Genomic DNA, 18,333 nt, shown 5'->3' with positions numbered 1-18,333 from the left:
AAGCAGGATGGAGGATATGAAGCAGAAAGAAGCAGCACACTTACTGGTTTATGAATCGACAGTTTAGGAAAATAAGGCAGGCTTTGGGGAGGGAACGGGGAGGAGGTTGCTTTGCACTAATGCTTGGAAACACTATGATGCTACTTGCCTTACCAAATAATAAAACTTTTTTTTTTTCTTTCTTGTTTTCTCAGTTGTAACTTAAAAATGCTGACTCATTGGCACTGTGTGCCAACCCAAATGTTGCTGCTGGAATCAATCATCAGGAGAGCCTGGCAAGATATAACCCCACAGTGGCACAGCTTTTGAGTGGGCCTCTTCGGTGATTCCACGTTTCTACTTCTGATGTTTTGCCTGGTCACTTCTTCCCTGTCACATGAACCCAAAGGTTTGGACAGACTTAGGCAGATGTCATGTTGAATGGTTACTGTGAAAAATTCATGGTAATGTAAGACTAACAAATTCAGCAAAGTTGTATCATCCTTGGCAAGACTTCTGAGCTTTACAACCTTCACACACCTTTTAACCATTCAAAAGGTTCTTGGACTTGCATTTGAAACACACAAAAGTATTGCCAGTTGTTGTCAGAAATAAATATCTGACTTATTCTTCAAGGCTAATTTTTGTGCTGAAGAAAACAGAAATTAAGGACGCAGATTCAGGTGCATTTCAGTGGTATTTTCTAGACTTGTTGACTTATTTTGCATCTCATATAATTGAAAAGCAGCTTTTGTGTTTATTTTAGTTTGTTGTTGTTGTTTCAGACCTGATTACCTAGGGCACTGTGGTGTGGATTTTTTTTTTTTTGTGATTTTTCTCTAGGTTTTCATTGCCTAACTGTTGCTGTTCTACTGAAAGGCTTATGTGTGACTTTATGTATCTGCCTCTAATTACTTTACGAGCTCTTGAAAACAAACACAAAGCACCTTCAACATTTGTTTCTCTCTTTTTCTCTCCTACATCTTACATAGGGCACTTTTTAGGTGTGCCAACTTTGGTTCCTAATAAAACAATCTCTAATTCATGCTGTGTGTTTGTCTGTGCATGTGAATCCATTGTGCCCTAACTCCCCACATCCCCAAAAGTGTGGGCCTGCTGGTCAGTTTCAACTGAATTTGGCAAAAGAACAGAAATTTCAAACTGAACTTCCTATAACATTTTAAAAAGAAGAGGCACAAGAGAGAGCTTGTTTGTGCTAGAAATATCACGATGCTGTCAGCTCAGGTCACCTTTTGTCAGGCACCGGAGAACCCGCACTGGAGTGTGCCCTTGGAAATCAGACTTCATCATGCCTGCCAGTCATGGACTACTTGTTAGCACTGGTGGTTTTGGTGCAATTAGAATAGAGAAGGGAAGGCTGGGCTGAAAAACTGGAGTTTCCCTTTTGTTCTGGACTTCTGAGATTTATGGTTTTCTCCTGCAGTTGGTCAGGACTCTGTAGTCATGTCCTAGGCACCAGGGAACCTCTGTCCCTGGTGCACATTCCTTCAAATTGAGTATTTATTTTGTTACAGAGCAATATAACTGTCAGGTTCCAACATAACTGTGGCTGTCCTTACACCTTACATTTTTTTTTGCTAAGGTGATGAAGGCTTTGAAAATAAGGCCTTTGATTTAAACTGGGACTGAGTGGTGAGCAGAGCAGAGAACTCAGCTCAAGCTTGCTTGGTGGTCTTGTGTTGCTGAATAAATAGACCAACACATTTTTGCACAGGGTATCTTTTCTAAATGTTTGTAGAAATCAGGCATAAGGGCCAAGTTCAAACTAGCAAGTCACCTGATCAGAAATAGTAGTGAAGGACTGAGGATTTTGCAGAAGCAGCTATCGGAGTTTCCAGGAGGAATGAGTTCAGATAAACATTAAATCTCCAGTTAGTCTTAATGCCAGTGATGGAGAATGAATGATATTATGGAAATGTGAGATACTTTCCTCTACCATCCTCAGCCCAGGCTCTTGTGACGATTCAGCTTCTGCCAACATCTCTTCATTCATTTGCTGATCTCAGCCAAGCTCTTGAAGAGCTGGGTAATGGTGTTATTTGCATGGGAGGTGAAGATGATGTAGAGATGGGTGTCATATGTGTACTGCTGACAAGTCAGTCCATGGTGCCACTGAATCTTCTCTACAGGCTTTATATAGATATTGAACAGGCTGGCTGAGGGGAAAGAATCTTACGTTATTCAGCAGGTGGAAAAGGTTCTGGAGGTTAAGGAAAGAGCAAGTGTTTATCATAAATCTCTTGAGTGCACTGGAGATTTATGTAAGGATGTCTGAAGATGTACCAGCTCAGTTCCACAGGACTGTGGACAGACATTAATTTTCAAACAGCTGAGCTGGTTGGAGATCTTACAGCCATTCCAGATGCTTGCTACCAACCCTCTGCTGATGGCTCCTGTACCCATTGCTCTGCTGTTAGAAAAGGTGGTCCAACGTCTTCCTAATCTGTCAGGTGAAGTCTGTCAGATAGTTTTCAGTGCTGACAAAGATGGTGTTAGTTGACCCAGCTGACATTGCTTTACTTTTAAGAGGGAGCATTTGCATTTCCATGGGCTTTAGTAAGGAGGGACGGGGAGAAAAGAAGGCTTCAGCCTTTCCCACAGAACGTCTGCAGCCTCAGACAGCTCCTGCATTGCCTCCTACAGGTCTGAAGATGGGCAAGGCATACATGTGGGGCTGGATACATCTACTGGAACAGATAACGTTGCTGCTGTTTCAGGTTTGTTTTTTTGGGGATGAATACATACTTGGGTATTTTGTACAAAGCATGTTTGTAAAATATGCGTAAAATGCTTGTTTCTTACATGAGTAACTGGAATGGTGTGTGTGGAGCTGTGTCAGCCTCCTGCATAAACAAGAGCTCTAGGATGGGTACCCAGTGCAGCAAAAACCCAGATACCTAAGAGTTTGTTATTATCCAAATTTACTAACAGTGATTTTACAAGAAATTTATGTTAATTATTATGTTAATACCACTGTGGTTAAAGCTGAACCAGAAAGTTGTAATAAAATGTTTAAGAATATCCAGTTGGGGCAAAGAAGAAATCTCCTGTGCTCAAGGGTTCATTCAGAAATGTGAGAAAGCAGAAAGAAAATGTGCATGTGTTTTTTAAGGATTCTTCAGGATTTCCAGATCCAAAAATACAGAACCATCAAAGAACCCTTGACACGTACACAGACAAAACAAAGCAAGCAAGAATACTGGTCATCCTTACTGGTCATCCTGTTTCTGAACTGGGCCAGAATGGAGCATCCTACCTTAACAGCAGTCCAAAACTGTAGTGGAATTTGGACTCGGATCCAAATTCAAGGCACAGGCTCTTCTCTAAATAAAAATAACTTGATCACAAGCTATTTTTGGGTGGTGACTTTCAGTCAAGAAATGTAGGGCATACATAGGTTTTTACTTCTGTTAAATACATCTGGATGCCTTACTCCTTCCAGCTGATACTCTGAAAGTGCTTTCATCAGCTCAGAGCCAAATATCCCCAACTGGAAGGTAAAAGCTGTAGAGCAACTGATATTATTCAAGGTAATTATTATTATTATTATTATTTTTTCCCCCAGAGAATATTCTGCTACTCTGGCAGCTGCTGCTGCTGCTAAAACTTCTGTCATGGCCTGTGATGAACAGCATGTAATGTCAGCTCAAGATAAGAGCCAGCAGTGTGTTGGAAAGACTTCTCCAAATATGAATCCCCATGGAACTGGCTTTCTTGACAGGGAGGTGGTTAACAAAATAGCCATGCCTGGCACCATTTACATAGCTGCCAAAACTGCCAATCACCATCCTTCTCCCTTCCCATGGTACCTGATAACAAATCTTCTGTTTTTTCCTGTTTACTTGGATATACCTGGTATAATGATAGGAATAGTTTCGCTTCATGAAGAATGAGGTGGGATATAGCTGGCTTTAAGGTACAGGAAGTAAAGGAGGAAGCAGTATGCTGGGCCATTATTGTTAATGGCAGTAAGTAGCAAGTGCTAAAGCATGTTTTACATCAGCCTGAGTATTACTGTGTATGGTATCCTACTGGGAGTGCTTGTGCTGTGCGCAGCAGATGGGTGGCAGGAGGGTTTTGCTGCTGGGCTGTAAGGTAAGAGTGCTTTTCACCTTGGGAGCTCCAAGCAGGCTATAAACTCCAGTTAATTTAAAGCTCTGGTCCTTATGAATTATTATACTATTGTATTGAGGAGCACAGTGGATTTGCTGAAGATGTCACAGGAAGTTTTCAGCTCTGCCAAGGGTATAAACTAGAGCTTCTGACTCATAGGTCTGGGCTTTAATCGAAGGAATTTTCTTCCTCTTAACGTAGCTGGCCTGCCTTCTCTTTGATATTATCCCTCCCTCTCCTAATCACTGGGTGACATCTGATCTCTGTGGCTCTTGTACAGCCTCCAAGACCTATTGTATTAGGTCCAAGATCTCAAGTTTTATTTCTGACTGTTCTGAGTCCATCCCTGGTAATTCCAGGAGGCTCATCCTAAGACCAGCTGGAGGCCCCTGGATAGTGGGGTGCACCTTGGTGGTGGATCCTGCTGCGGAGCAGAGCTTTCCCAGAGGAACCATCCAGAGGAATGGTCGCAGTGTCCTCCACTAAATGCTAGTGTGGAGGATGGCTATTGCCACCCACGTGCTTCCTGCAATTTCTGCTTAAGCGTAGTATTCTGTGCTCTCTGCCTGCAGTCGGTATGTAAAGTTGCTTTCTGTAGATTTAAAGCTGCTGCCTCCTCCAAAGGGGCTTTATTTTAGTGCTCAGTTCAGTGATTCCTACAGAGTCCTTAACCTAGATGGTATCTAAAGTCCAAATGTTTTACTTAGACTTATGTGAACTCATAGCATTGCTTCTATTGACATTATTAGATTTTCTTGTCTTTAACTTCACTAATTGTTCTAGGGTTACTGTCTCTTTTTCCCCTCTCCTCTAAGGATTTGCAGTTTGCCCTATGGATATCATGGCCCAAATCCTGTCCTAACTTACAACTGTAAGACCAGTGGAGGTGCATACATGCACATGAGAACACGACTAATAGGATGCTGAAGTCATCTCACCATTTTGAAAAGTCACATTGAAGACCGATGCTGGGAAACGTCATTTAAGATTATATAATTTCAGAATCTGTAAAATTCTGATGTACAGAAAGCTTTTCTCCTGGTGCTATACTTTTATAGGTGAAGGGAATTTCACTTTTTTTTAAATTTCAAATTTTAGACGCTGTACTACTAGATCGTCTTACTGGAGTTATAACGCTTTTATAACAACATTTTACACAATACAGCACTTGTCCCATCTTACCTAGTGGTAAAAGCTTATCTCTACCAGGAGATTTTTGTAGATTGAGAATTGAATTAAAATAATTTTTGACATTTGTACAGAGGCTGAAAATGCAGTTTTAAGTTCAGTTTTATAGAGGATAGCTTTCAGAATTTGAGCTGGTGTCACTTTTTTTTTTTTTTTTTTTTTTTTTACACCCAACTCCTTTATTTGCTTTGGGTGAATTGAAAGTTTTGATTTTGAGTTTTGCAGCTTACCTGATGCAATACAAACAGACAGAAAATTAAAATGACAGTAGTGTTTAAGTTTTTTTTTTTTTTATTAAAAAAAAAGCTATGTTGCTCTGCAAACATGCTGAAAATAAATGTTTCAACACTGCTGGAACACTTTGTTTTCCTGGTTTTCTTCCTAAACAAAATCTTGGCGAAACTAGCTGGATTTTGCGATGTATTTTGGCTCCAGCAGAGCAGGATCCCAGCAGTATTTCTTCTGATGGATTGAGAAGAGCAGGAGCAGCAGAGCTCCCCGTGCGGAGGGTTTTGTTCCAGAAGAAGAGCACTCCCTGGCCCGTGAAGAGGAGCGATTCAACATGCCTTCCGTCCGGGGGTAGGAGGGGAAGGAGGGAGAGGGGGGACGAAGGCGCTTCCTTCACAGCGCTTGCTCGGGGCTTCTGGCCAAGAATGCGAGTCTAAATTCAAGTCGGCGAGTGCTGTGCCAGATCCAGAGAGTTTGGGAGTCCCTTTGTCCAGAAGCTTGCAATACTTGAGGGAGTTGCCAAATGGGATGTGTGGCATCCATGTAATACATCTGACGCATGAAAACGGGTTCCCGTTGAGCTTACCGTGGTGCCTGAGGCAAAAGTACTTCTGATTCCCTGCATGATGCAGACTGCTGCTGCTCTCCTTAAACCCGGCTACAATGGCAGTTCAGGACAACCGCCAGCCTCGGGTCAGGCGGAGGCAGATGGCATGCATGCGGGGAGGAAAGGTGGGGCTGCCTTTGACCCTGCTCTCTCCCTGGGAAGGGAGGACCTGATAGCATTTGCATTTCTCCCTAGGCTCAGCCATTAAGTCTGATGACAGAAATGAACCTTTCCCCCTGGACACGAGCCAAGAAACTTTATTCTTTTTTTTTTCCCCCTCCCATCTCTTTCATAACTGTCATTTTCACGTATCTCTGGAACATATCACGTACTACTGTCATGTGCTGTAGGTGTGCTCCTCTTTTTCTTCAGCCACGTTCTGCTTCCCATCTGCCAGGTGAGAGCCTCTCCTTGGCTAGCTGATGCTCATTTGCCACAGGTAACAGGGCAGGCTGGAGCCATTGTTTCTGCCCCAGAGAGAGCCTCTGCATCTTGAAGAGAGGGAAGTCTGCTCTGGAAACACCATTTAGCAGCCACTGTGAGCTGTGTCAACAGGGTTGTAGCATCCCGTGGGATGAGACTATCTGTTTTCCCGTGCCTTGCCGTAAAGTTCAGCCAGTCGTGTTTGTGCAAACCCCTGGAGGGCTCTGAGGCTGAGCAGGTGTCAGCGAGGACATAGCTGGGGTTGCAGAACTCCTATTACAGGCTGTGCTGGATAGAGAGGAAATAGGTCTTGGTAGGAATTGTCTTTGTGTTTCACAGGGGTGCCGCTGAAGGACAATAATCAGGGGGAATCCTGCAATGACATTTCCCAAGCTAGTAGACTAAGGTGGGTTTCTCATTTTTGTACCAATAGGGGCAAGCCCGATGTATATTAATACATCTGTTGAGTGATGTTCTGTGTCAAGGGGTTGCAGAGGACTGCCTGTGGAGTAGCTCTGATACAGGACACATTGTCTTTGCAGAGGTGTCGGTTCAGCCAAGGTGGAGGTGGAGCACAAGCAAGGTGGTTCAGTGCAGCATATTTCTGTCAGGCATGAATCCTTGCTAATGTGGGTCTGAAAGAGCCCACTGAGGTGTGTGTCAAGAGGTTTATAATCCAAGTCTATGCCTGGATCCAGGCCATTGATAGAGAGACTAATGTAGACGCGATCCTTCTACCCCACATCCTCCTGAGAGCAGTCACGATCCTGGCACATGTTCCTCTGGCTTTCTCTGGCTTGTCAAAGCTGTTCTGCTGCACTGAGAGCAGGAACTTTGGACCAGAAAACAAGAGCTAAAGCTTTTTTTTCTGGGGCTATCGCAGCTTGGGCAACTGTGCTGTTTCTTGGGCCATGGTTCAACCTCTCCGGCTTCACAGACAGCAGCACTGCTTGTCCCCTGCAGCCGATGCCAGGAGTGAGATTTCCGTTGCAAAGTGGAGCATGGTCTCTCCTTTCTTCCCTGGGTCAGGGACTGGAGAGCATGTCCTTCCCTGGATATCTTATCAGCACAGGAGCAGGGGCTGCCCAATCCCTCACCATCTCTTCCATTTCCATCAGGGCTCCTTTTTCCCTGTCTTCCCCGACAACAGTGAGCCATCCTCTGCCTTTCTGTCCCATGCTGGCTGTAAGCGAGGCTTTCTGTGTGTTCCTCCTGGGCAGCAGACTCGTTTCTAGTGCACTACAGGCAGGCCTCTATTCGGATGAACATTCCTGTTAAATATGTATGAAGCTGATTGACTGCAGCTTCCTACTTGTCCAGGTTTTATTCCTTTTTTTTTTTATTCATTCGCAGATGCCTCCTGCTTTATTGGGACTTTTCTCAGAGGAGGAACGTGCTTGTCTCCGTGAGTTTTGACTTGTTTGAGAGGCTGCCCTCAATCTGTTTGTCTTTAAAACTTCCTCCCCTCCTCCTCCACTCCATCTCTCTTTTGCTGTTTTTTTTTCTTTTCCCCCTGTGCAGCTGCTGGACAGCTTTGTGACCACCAGTCAGGATGGCTGTTTGCCACTCTCTCATGATCGCTGCCATGTGCTGTTCTCCTTGTGCCTGCTGCCTGTGTTCTTCCCCAGTCAAAGGGGGATTCTCCTCCACAGAGGCTGGACACAGTTGTCCCTGGGCTGAAGCAAGAGCTCATGCTTAGCTCTGACCCCACAGAAAGCCTAACTTTCTATTTATTTTTTACAGTGACCAGTGATTTTTGCCTTGTGCTTCTCAGTACAGTGTGAGGTTTTTATTCCTGTTCTGTCTGTAAATGCTTTGCATTTACATACCCATTGTCAGGGCTTTGACTCACCTATGCTTGGCAAGCGGTGGCGGCAGCTTTCTCAACCCAGATGTTCACCGCCACTCTACCACGGCTTACCAGGCAAATGAAACACATGCTCGCACCTCAGCAGTGGCAAGGCCAAGCCTGCCAATTTCTTGAGAGCTCGTGACACAGCCAGGGTTGTGGCCAGCTCTCCTGTGGCTGGGGAGGCAAGGAGGAAGGGGGTGGCTTTGCCGTGGCCACAGCACCTCGATGAGCTGGAGCTTGCTTGTCAGCGTTTCCAGCACTGGCAGTGAAGGTGGATCAGGAAGCTGGTGCTTTATAAAAAGGCTCATTGTTGTGAGTGGGGCAAAAATCCTATTGACGATGGTGCCTGCGTAAGGGCATACTCAGTGATCTGGTTTAACCTACCTGCACTGTGCCTGAGGGCTTTGGCTGGGGTTTGCAGTCGTGCAAAAGGAACTTCAGTATCCAGCTCCTTCTGAAATTTTGCCTTTCAGACCTTTGGGACATTGTAATTTCCCTTCCTCTCCAGTCATTAGGGAATCTCCCAAGATTAAATAAAAGCGAGAGAGATTTCCACATGCAGGCAGTGGCCTACAAGGCGGATTGTTACCTGCTGAAGCGAGGGCCAGTTAAAACACTGCCTTAGCCCAGCTGCCATCAGTAGCTCAGGGATTTTGGAGTGTATCAGCATGGTGACAAGGCGCTCTGTCTGGAGGTGCAGTGTGAGCCACTTCAGAGGCTCCTCTCGGCAGCCCTGCTGCTGCCCCTGGGGGAAGCTGGTAAGCCAGCTGATGCCTCAGCTGTCACCGGCCTAGGAAGGCGGACATCTTCTGCATCCTGCTGCCTTCCCTAGAGGTTTTGTGCTGGGTGACAAGCACCTTGATAGGCCGGTGACATCAGGTGTCCCCATCCTGCTTAACCCAGACAAGGAAGGGCTTCCCCCCTCCAAATCTGCAGTGCTCCTTCATCTCCCTGCTCTGACTGGGGCAGTGCTGGGCTCCTGCTGACACCCAGCCAAGGCTGCCTACAAAATGGTGGTGGTGTGGATCAGGGTGGGCTGGCACCTGCCCTCCTGCCTGTGTGGGCCTGGTGCAGAGAGGGGAGAACCCTCTGCGGCCTCCACAGCCAGGCCCCTGCATCAATCAGGGTGGCCTCTCTGCGCCACCAGGGTTCTTGTTTCTTTGGCTCTGCTCATCCAGGGGAGTGATGTATCCAGCCCCATGGATGCTATAAATATCCAGTTACTTCGGTATTGATGAATCAACCCAAAACTACTCTTGGTAAAATCTCAGAAGGAAGAGCAAAATTTTAGTCAGTGTTAACCCAGGAGGCTGACTGATGCTCTCATCCAACATTACAGTGCCTTTTCCTTTGATATTTTAAGATGAAGCCATAAAGCCTGTCACTTTTTAATTTTATGATGGAAACACATTCACAACAACAAAAATATCAGGGAATTTAATACTGTTGAGGTCAAAGGATTAAAAAACATCTATCAATTTTTTTATCCCTCCACCTATGTCTTTTCTTGCACCTGCTTCCACAAGTGCTGGAGCATTCGTGTTTCATCTGTCTTTTCTGTGGCCAGATGAAATCATCTTAGAGCATGGGTGCGGTGGTGAAAGACGAGTGTGGTGGATTTACATCTCTGGGATAGAAGGAGAAGCCGAAGAAAGATTCCCCAATAAGCTGTCTCTTATTGTCAGTGTTAGCATCTTAGTCAGCACAAGCCCAGACTGCCAAAATTGCAAAGTTGTGTGCTGTCACAGCCACAGCTTCTGCAGCTTCCTGGTTCCCTGGATTAAGCTGAAGATGAATCGTCCAGGAGCTGCTGTTCTCTGGCAGGGATGGCTGAGCACAGGTCAGATGAGTGTCAGGTATCTGAAACTGAATGCATGTCCTTGCTCCTCTGGAAGTTACTAAAACCCCTCCCATTTGATTTTAGCAAGTAATCGTGAGGCCGGGTCCTTTAGCATGTTTAGCATCCGTGGACACTGGCTAGAGCTGAAAGGTAGCAGGAGAAACACTTTGGAGAACTGTCTCCATGATACAGACATGATATTCAAGTGAGATATTACGTATTTAAGTACCCTAAGTTTCCAGGAAGCAAGGATGTGCAGATACTGTGACTCACCAGTGAAAAATTACTTCTAGTGACTCAAAGGCTTGGATGCTGTTACTTCTTAGTTTATCTCTGTACTCTACCATGGGTCCAAAATCCTGCTTCGGAGACTGGAGAAAGTTGGCAGTCTCAAGGATCCTCCCTGCTCTGGTGCAGCTCTCTGAATGGAGAGATTAACCTCTCATTGACTCATCAGTACAATCTAATTCATTTCTGGGCTGTTACAACAAATGTGTCAGTAGCCCAAGGCTCCAGAAGCCTATTGGTGGCAGTTTTGCCTAAAAGGTGGACTTTTTTTGCCTAAAAGGTGGAAAGTTTTGCCTAAAAGGTGGCAGTGCAGGTCACTTGGGCTTTGCTGGGATTACTGCATAATTTGAGGAGTCTCTACAAGACTCTTTAAAGGTGATGTGCCAGTTTGGTACTGATCTTGTGATTTGAGGACCCTGTGGGTGCACTGAAGCTTGTGTGGTCATGTCCAGGAAGAGACAGACCCAGATAGATTTAAAGCTGGGGAACCCCTCAACCCTGCCCTTTTTTGCAAGCAGACTGTAGGAGATGGCAACCTTTGCCCTTATTCCCCATGATGTGTCTGATCAACCAGGAAACCGTTCCCATTGGGCAAAAGGTGAAATTTATATCCTCCGTAGCTTTGTGTTTTAGTTTGCTATGGTTATTGCAAGGAACCAAACTGTATAAAACTTGAGTATTATGCATCCAGGTAGCTCATCTCCTCTGCCCTAAGACCAAAGCATGTGCTGCTGCCAGCCTAGAAAAGTAGTATATTCATGGATGGGAGCAAAGAATATTTCTTCTCAAAGTTTGTAATAAATTTGCAATTAATTTGTACCTTAGAAACCTAGCAAATCATGTTTAAAAACTGAGTTTTCTTTTTCTTAAAACTAGGTCTAGAAATGTAACTTGCCTTAAATGTCCGAGACTGAAAGGCAAGCTTTTGAAAGAGATGAAGCATGCCCTCATGTGGCAATATTTTTTCCTTATAATACCTGTTTATTTTGGTTTTAATTCCCAAATAATCTATTACAGTGAGTGATGTCATTACATCAGAATTGGCATACAGAACAGGCATTTTGATACAATGCTGGTGTACACACAAAATGTTCAGAAATAATTACATGGGTTCTGACTCCCTAGTTACTTGAGTCTGTGCATGAGTGCTTTTATTCCAAAATAAGAATAGCTCCACACAGGAATTCTAAAATAAATAAGGGTGTGAATTAAAACTTGTCCTGTCCTCTGCTATGTGGGAAAGTTGCTTTCCATGACTGAAAGCAAAGTTTAAAATTGTTACAAAGCCATGCGTGGACAACTTTGTTTTAAACCAGAATAATTGATCTTGAAGTCAGTTTTAGGCTAGACCAAAATAAACCAAAAGCTAAGTAAATGGTCACAGAGCCTGAGTTGGCCTGAATAACTCACCTCAAAAATCCTGCTATTTGTTGAGCTGGTAGAACTTCCTCACTGTGTCAGCATGAGGCCTTGCAAATGTGTGGGTAAAACTTTGGAAAAGTACCTGCGTCTGTTGTAAATTTACATTTTTGACACAGAGAGATTGTGTTTTAAAAACCTAGCTGACACTGTTCTGATAAATGTTTTAAGGATCAGGAAGTTCTAGCCTTTCCTGAGATAGCATCATCTGCTTTTACCATAGATGGATTTTCTTTCTTTATTCCCTGAATTTAAAAAGCAAATGTGATTTGTAACAATAACTGTGTCCTAGCAGCTTATCAGAGCTTTCTATAGCACTTTATGTGTGATTACAGATGGATTGATGTGTTTCACCCCAAGCACCATGAGGAGAATAAGCTAAAAAGGGAGGAAGATCATGGGATACCTGCTTTGGAGGTGTGTGATGGTCACCACCCTCCATTTCTGAAGGTGGTTTCCATGGGTCAGGGAATACGAGAAGTAGGGAACAGGGCAGCTGGCAATCCACTAGGCTCCCCTTCACTCTGCTGGGGAGACCTGAACATGTACGACAGCTGTGGGTGGTCTGAGTTTTGGGTGCTTGAGCTGGAGGTTTTGGATATCAGCATGGATATGCAAGTTCCTTTGAGAAGGCTTCAGGTTGAATGAGAAATGAATTCCTTAAATCTCTCCCCTAGGGTCTAATTGACTTCAGTGGAAGCGAAATCCATCCTCAAAGACAACTCAGCAATCTTCATTCATCACATCCTCGACAATGCTCTGCTATTGAGTTTCCTTTGAAAAATGTTTTGTGCTGTAATCTTCTGGCTGGTTTTTTAACTGGTGCTGCTTACAAACCGCCACTAGTTGTTGCATGTCTTGTAGTTTTTAAGGTTTGATTTCAGCTGCTTTGCAAAATGTAAGGAAATGGATGATTAGCAAAATTCTTCCCAGTATTTTAGGAGCATTAGCAAATATTGAAGAAAGGGCAGTCACACCGTTGTTCTCATGGGAATTTTAACAGAAAGTAAGACTGCTAGATTAGATACAATCCTGCTCTTAGAGTACCAATTCTCATACACCGTTTTTTTGTACTTTGGTGCAAAACTCATATGTGAGAATGTGTACTTGTACCAAGCCAAATAATTCAGCACCACAAGAATCCCACCAGCTTCGTCTCCACACTAGTAATGAACACGGGTCTGGACACGTTCAACCAATTTGTTTGCTTGCAAAAACCATCTTGTACTGTTTACAGTCAACTATAGCAATGTCCTTCCAGTGTTGACTTTGATGCAGTAAACAGAAGTGCCAGTTCTGCTTTGCTTTGTCTTCTTGCTCTGCCCTAGGCTGTTCGTAGCTGTACTCCTCTTGCTGTTACCAGGCAGAGACGCTTTGGATCTGGAAAAAGGCGAGTGGGGAGGCTCTGTTGGAGAAACTGAGTCAGCCGTCCAGTGGCTGGTTCATCCATGTGTCTCACTGCACGTTTGCATGGCCTCGGTCCCTGAGCTGGTGGGTTAGTTTCCAGCTGTGCCCAGGCAGCGCTAATGTCCTGGCAGCAGCTGCATGGGGGAGCAGAGTGTACCAGCAGCACAGTTTAAGTGGAGCTGTTTGCTGATGCTGCTGACTAGATGAACTGGTCGACCGGCTAAATACTAGTGGCGCAGCAGCTTGAAAGGCTGCTCTGAAGAAGTGGGTGGGTCCCAGACACCTCCCCACTTGCTTTTGTGTCGCGCTCTCAAGCCTGGTTTCCGTCTTGTGGACACGCTTTGCTTCCTGCTCTTCTGCTTGTTTGGCAGATGCCAGCCAGCTGGTTGTGGTAGGCATTCGCAAGCGAATAGAGACCTCTGTCAGACAAACAAAGCCTGGAGTTTTCTGCCCAGACCTAAAACCTTGCAGAAGGCATGAAACATCCAGTCACGATCCTGTCACTAGTCTGTCAGTCTGAGGGAAAACCATGAGGAGACGAGTGATGGTGGCACCCCAGGCCGCAGCACACTGGATGCTCTGCAGATAGACCTGTGGTGGTGTGGCCTGGGGGCAGGTTGGTGGTTTTCAGATGTAGGATGCTTAAGGCAATGGATCTGAGCCCTCTCTTGGAAGCTGTTCTTCCTAAGTCCTTCAGCAGTTTTTAATGTTTTCTGTTCAGAGTTTGGAATAGGTAACACAGGGCTACAAGGCTCCTGTCACTATTCCATGAGGGCCTTCACCCATGCAAGCCTGTAGAGACCTGCTGTGGCTTCCTGCAACCACGGAGGTGGCATGACAGCTGTTCTTGCTTCTCGACATACCCCAGCAAAACCCTGGCTGCTTGTTCTCCTACGTAACCAGCAGCACCAGTGGGACATGGAGGTGGCCAGGAGGAGCAGCTGCTGAGGAACAGCCAGCTGTTCCCCCGGCCCCACAACACACAGGAGATGCTGTTGAGAAAGGTGGGGGACAGGCAGGGAGAGATGCCTCAGAGAATGAGCTGGGCCACTGCACTCGCTGTTCCCCAAGCCCATCTGCCTCTGCTTGTCAAAGGCGACTTCTGCACGGTGGTGGGAGGCTTTGAGGCACGTAGGCTGTAATCCAGCTGGCTCGGGTGCTGACCGGCTGGGAATCGCTGCCCCAGCCTTTAACCACCTGAGTGAGTCCCTGCGCTGCCATGTGAGACTGGAAAGCTCACCCTGAAAAAGGCAGAGCTGCAGCCTTTTTGTCCTTGTTACCCCTGTTCGCAAGTGTAAAGGCAGCGGGGTTGGGACTAGGTGTCCTGTCACGGCCAGGTTGGAGGGCAGCAGGTGTATGCATAGCCCCCTTCACTTCACTCTACTTACGGTCCTCCAGGTTGCTCGGGCCACCTCCAAGGTCAGCTCAAGGTCCTGATCTCTGATGGGTTCCATCCTTGACTTGCAAGAAGAGCAGTGCTTGTCTGGGCCAGGAAAACCCCCAAAGCATATTTCCAGTTCTGCTCCTCTTCCAGAAAGCCCTACAACAACAGGAATGTCGTACAAGGAGAGGACTTAAACTGGACTGTGGGATTTAACAGCACATGGACGCCCTCTGCCAACTGAAAGTTTGTGTAAATACCTTTCCAAGTAATGAGTTTTTCCCCACAAGTGGGGAGGGGATGTTTAGAGGAAAGGACTTCCAGTGAGAAATGGGTCTAGAACTGTCCACTAAAGGTAGACCAAGTATTTGGAAGGCTCAAGTTGAGGCTCAAGTTCATGTTTTAATGTGCGGAAGTAAATTATGCCAAGAAGCAGCTTCTGTGGCTGTGGCAGAGAGAAGACCAAGAGGCCCCATGACATCTGTTCAGGAAACCTCCATGCAGGTCTGATGGACCAGAGAGATGTCCATACAATATAAAGAAAGGTACTGTCAAAAACTGCAGGAGGATCTCTGTTCTGTGTTCTCTGGTGGTGTAAGAACAGCACAGACAATGACATGCAAGCTGGTAGATGAAGTGCCACCCACCCAATCACCACTTATGGCATATTCAACCCAAAAACCCAAGAGCCACCCCTTTTTTGAGGAGAGGTTTGATGAGATGCTAAGGAAGTAGGGGAGAAATGAGTTCATTTAGAGTTACTCTCCTACAGTCTTTTCCCTGGTAGTTCTCAGAGCATTTTCCAAGGGATGTGGTTATTGTTACTCCAGCTTTACCAATGGGGAAACTGAGGCACGCAACAGTACAGTGACTTATCTGTGGTCAGTGCAAAGCCTGGAAAAGGACCTTCATCTTTTGGGTCCCAGCCAGGTGCTCGCTATGTGTTAAGTTATAAGTGGTATAAAAATAGCTGATCTGATATCTTAATTTATAAAGCCTAATTTCTGAAGGGAGGCAGGTAGAGGGGGAAAATTGGTAATCTCTGCTGCTGCTGCTTTTCCTTGCTAGTCCTCCTGTCAGTTTCCTTTTACCATTTTACATATGGTCACTTGATACCAGCAGCTGCTTTGGGACATCTCTGTCTGTCACATCCTTCTTTTTACTGCAGTGTCCAAAAGCTTCAGAGTGTCACCAAAAAAAAAAAAGAAAAGGCATTAAAAAAAACCATACACCGTAGTAGCTGAGTTTCCTCCCAGGCTTAGTTCTAAACATGTCACTTTAATGATGTCTAAACTACGCAGTGCTTGATGAGCAAAACATTACTATCTTCTAGCCACATTTGTTTTCCCTGTCTCCCAGAGCACTATAGTCACCCGGGGAGAACTGCATGTTCTACTTCGCTGCTGTAAAGCTATTATGGGTATGAAAAGTTCCCATTAATCTGCTCCACACATGGATGTTTCTGGATAAAGTTCAGTAGCCAGATCCCTCTTTCTTTGTGTGCATCAAACGAAGCAGAAAAACGCCTCCAATTTAAAGACACCAAATGAATAACCAAATAGATGAGATTAATTTTTGTTTAATCCACGTGGGCAGCAAAGCCAATGGCCAGTGTTTGTATGTGGACTTCTCCTGGGAGTTCATTACCAGCTGAGCCTGTAATAAGTTAATGCAGAGATTCCATGGAAATAGGGGGTTAATTATATGCAGAGGATGTTGGCCAATGTACAGCTCTGAACAACAAAAATAGCCCAAAGTCTTGTGCTTTGGATGTGGAATCAATTAACGAGGTCCACGGCATGTACCAGAATTTGTTAAGATAGTTGTTGAACTATAAGGATGCTTTATTATTTTTTTTTCTCTAAAAAGCTAAGAAAATAAGTGGATAATAGAAGACCAAGGACAGAAAGACATGAGACTGGTAATAAAACACTGGACTTTGGACTGGGGCCAGAGCAAGCTTTTCAATGGGCTTGAAGTTTGGACTGCAGCAGAGTTTGAACAGGCTTTCACTAACTTTCCGAAAGGCTGCAAGTACTAGACAGAGAGAAGAGGTTGCTGTTAGTTTACCAGCTCCCTGCTCTCTGCTGGCAAGAGCGTTATGCTGCTAATATGCTGTCGTCCTTAGAGTGACTGATACCAGCATGTGGTACGGCGTGCTGCAGGCTCAGCTCCGAAGCTGAAGCATAAAAATCCTCCTCGATGCTGGCTGGCACAAACTTAATTTTTCCCCCCTTTCCACATCTGGTCCTAATATAAAATGTGTCTTTCCACCCTTTTTTTCTTTTTCCTTGCCACATTGTTAGAAATGGCTTCTTTAAAAAAAATAGTGTCCCCCTGCTCTGTATTTCTAGGTTTTAGAGTTGTGTGTATGTCTGGTAGTTTAATAACACAGTTTGGATACTGAATAGAGCGCTGTGTGTTTCTAAAGGGATGTTGTTTCACAGAAAAGGCAGAGAACAAAGTGATTGTTTTTACTTCTCTTCTGTTTTCAGAGTTATGAAATACACTTTTGGTCATTACTAGTTTTCAAGGAGCCCCTTGAACAGGTAGAATACAAATTCAAAAGAAAAAGATCCGACCCATTTTTACCCCCTTTCATTTTAATACAAGCCTTGGGCATGCTCCAGACATTTCTGAAGTTTCACAACTTCCACTGCCTTTGCCTTTTTTTTTTTTTCTCTTCACAGACTTCATCCCTAAAGCCATTAGTGTGTTCCTAGAAATTATCTACTTGTTTGTGGTGTTTGTTGTGTTTTGGTTGTTGTTGTTTGTTTTCCTCATTAGAATCCACAGGCCAAAGCAAACAGCACTTCAGAAAAATGTTGCAAGACAACTCGGTTTTGAGCCAAGTGTCCCTGATAATTTCCCAGCACCTTTGCTGAAGCAGTTGGATGGTGTCACCGCTGGCGGAGGCAGGGACTGCTGAGTTTCCATAGAAATCCCAGCCGGTAAGATTTTATTGAACTAATTAGCGTAGTCCTGAGCAACATTGTGGGCTTTAATTTGTGGGGTTCCCACCAGGTTCTTCTGTTTGTGCTTGGCCCCCTGTGGAGAGGGTGGGCCTGGACCTTTTAGTGCGTGGACCCCTGGAGGCACCTGGCAAGGTCTGGAGATCTCCAAGGGGCCCACCTGAGGCCAAAAGCACCCCTGAAGCCCCCTGCCTGGGCTGGCCAGGACCAGGGCAAGATTAATGCTTGGGGGGGGGACATTGTGCTGTTTTACAACAGTGCAAGGAGGCCGGCTGCAGGAGCGAGGACACACTGGAGAATTGGACTCGGTGAGCAGAGGCGATGCACGGGGACCACTCTGACCTCTGGCCTGCCCGCCTGGCTGCTTGCGGTTAAAGTGTCACCAGCGAAGGTAGCTGCGGCCTCTGCACAGCAGAGCTGGCGCATGCCTCGCCTCCAAGGGCACCCGGGGACAAGGTCGGAGCAGCAGGAGGGGAAGATTATTTTCATGGCAGCTCGTTAGGCAGACAGGGAAGAGGACACAGAGGAGGTCAGGCAAAAGGAGGATGTAGTAGCCAAGTGGAGGCAACCCGCCTCAGGCAGGCAGGTCCATGAGGAGACACAGAAGCTATGGGG

The 18,333-nt window shown here is 45.5% G+C and overlaps 1 long non-coding RNA gene across 1 annotated transcript in view; it reads left to right on the top strand.

Moving 5' to 3' along the window:
* The first annotated feature begins 1,548 nt into the window (after positions 1-1,548).
* LOC310895213 overlaps positions 1,549-18,333 on the top strand; it is a 52,868-nt gene continuing 36,083 nt past the window's right edge. Inside the window, exons 1-4 of the long non-coding RNA XR_014580539.1 lie at positions 1,549-2,717; positions 3,443-3,530; positions 5,740-5,880; positions 7,913-17,697. This is a non-coding gene — a long non-coding RNA (uncharacterized lncRNA). The remainder of the gene's footprint in view (positions 2,718-3,442; positions 3,531-5,739; positions 5,881-7,912; positions 17,698-18,333) is intronic.

The sequence above is a fragment of the Anser anser genome (assembly GCF_964211835.1).
Source record: "Anser anser genome assembly, chromosome: 2".
Taxonomy (NCBI): domain Eukaryota; kingdom Metazoa; phylum Chordata; class Aves; order Anseriformes; family Anatidae; genus Anser; species Anser anser.
The sequence above is the reverse complement of the archived record's forward strand: the minus strand, read 5'-3'. Positions and strand labels throughout refer to the sequence as shown.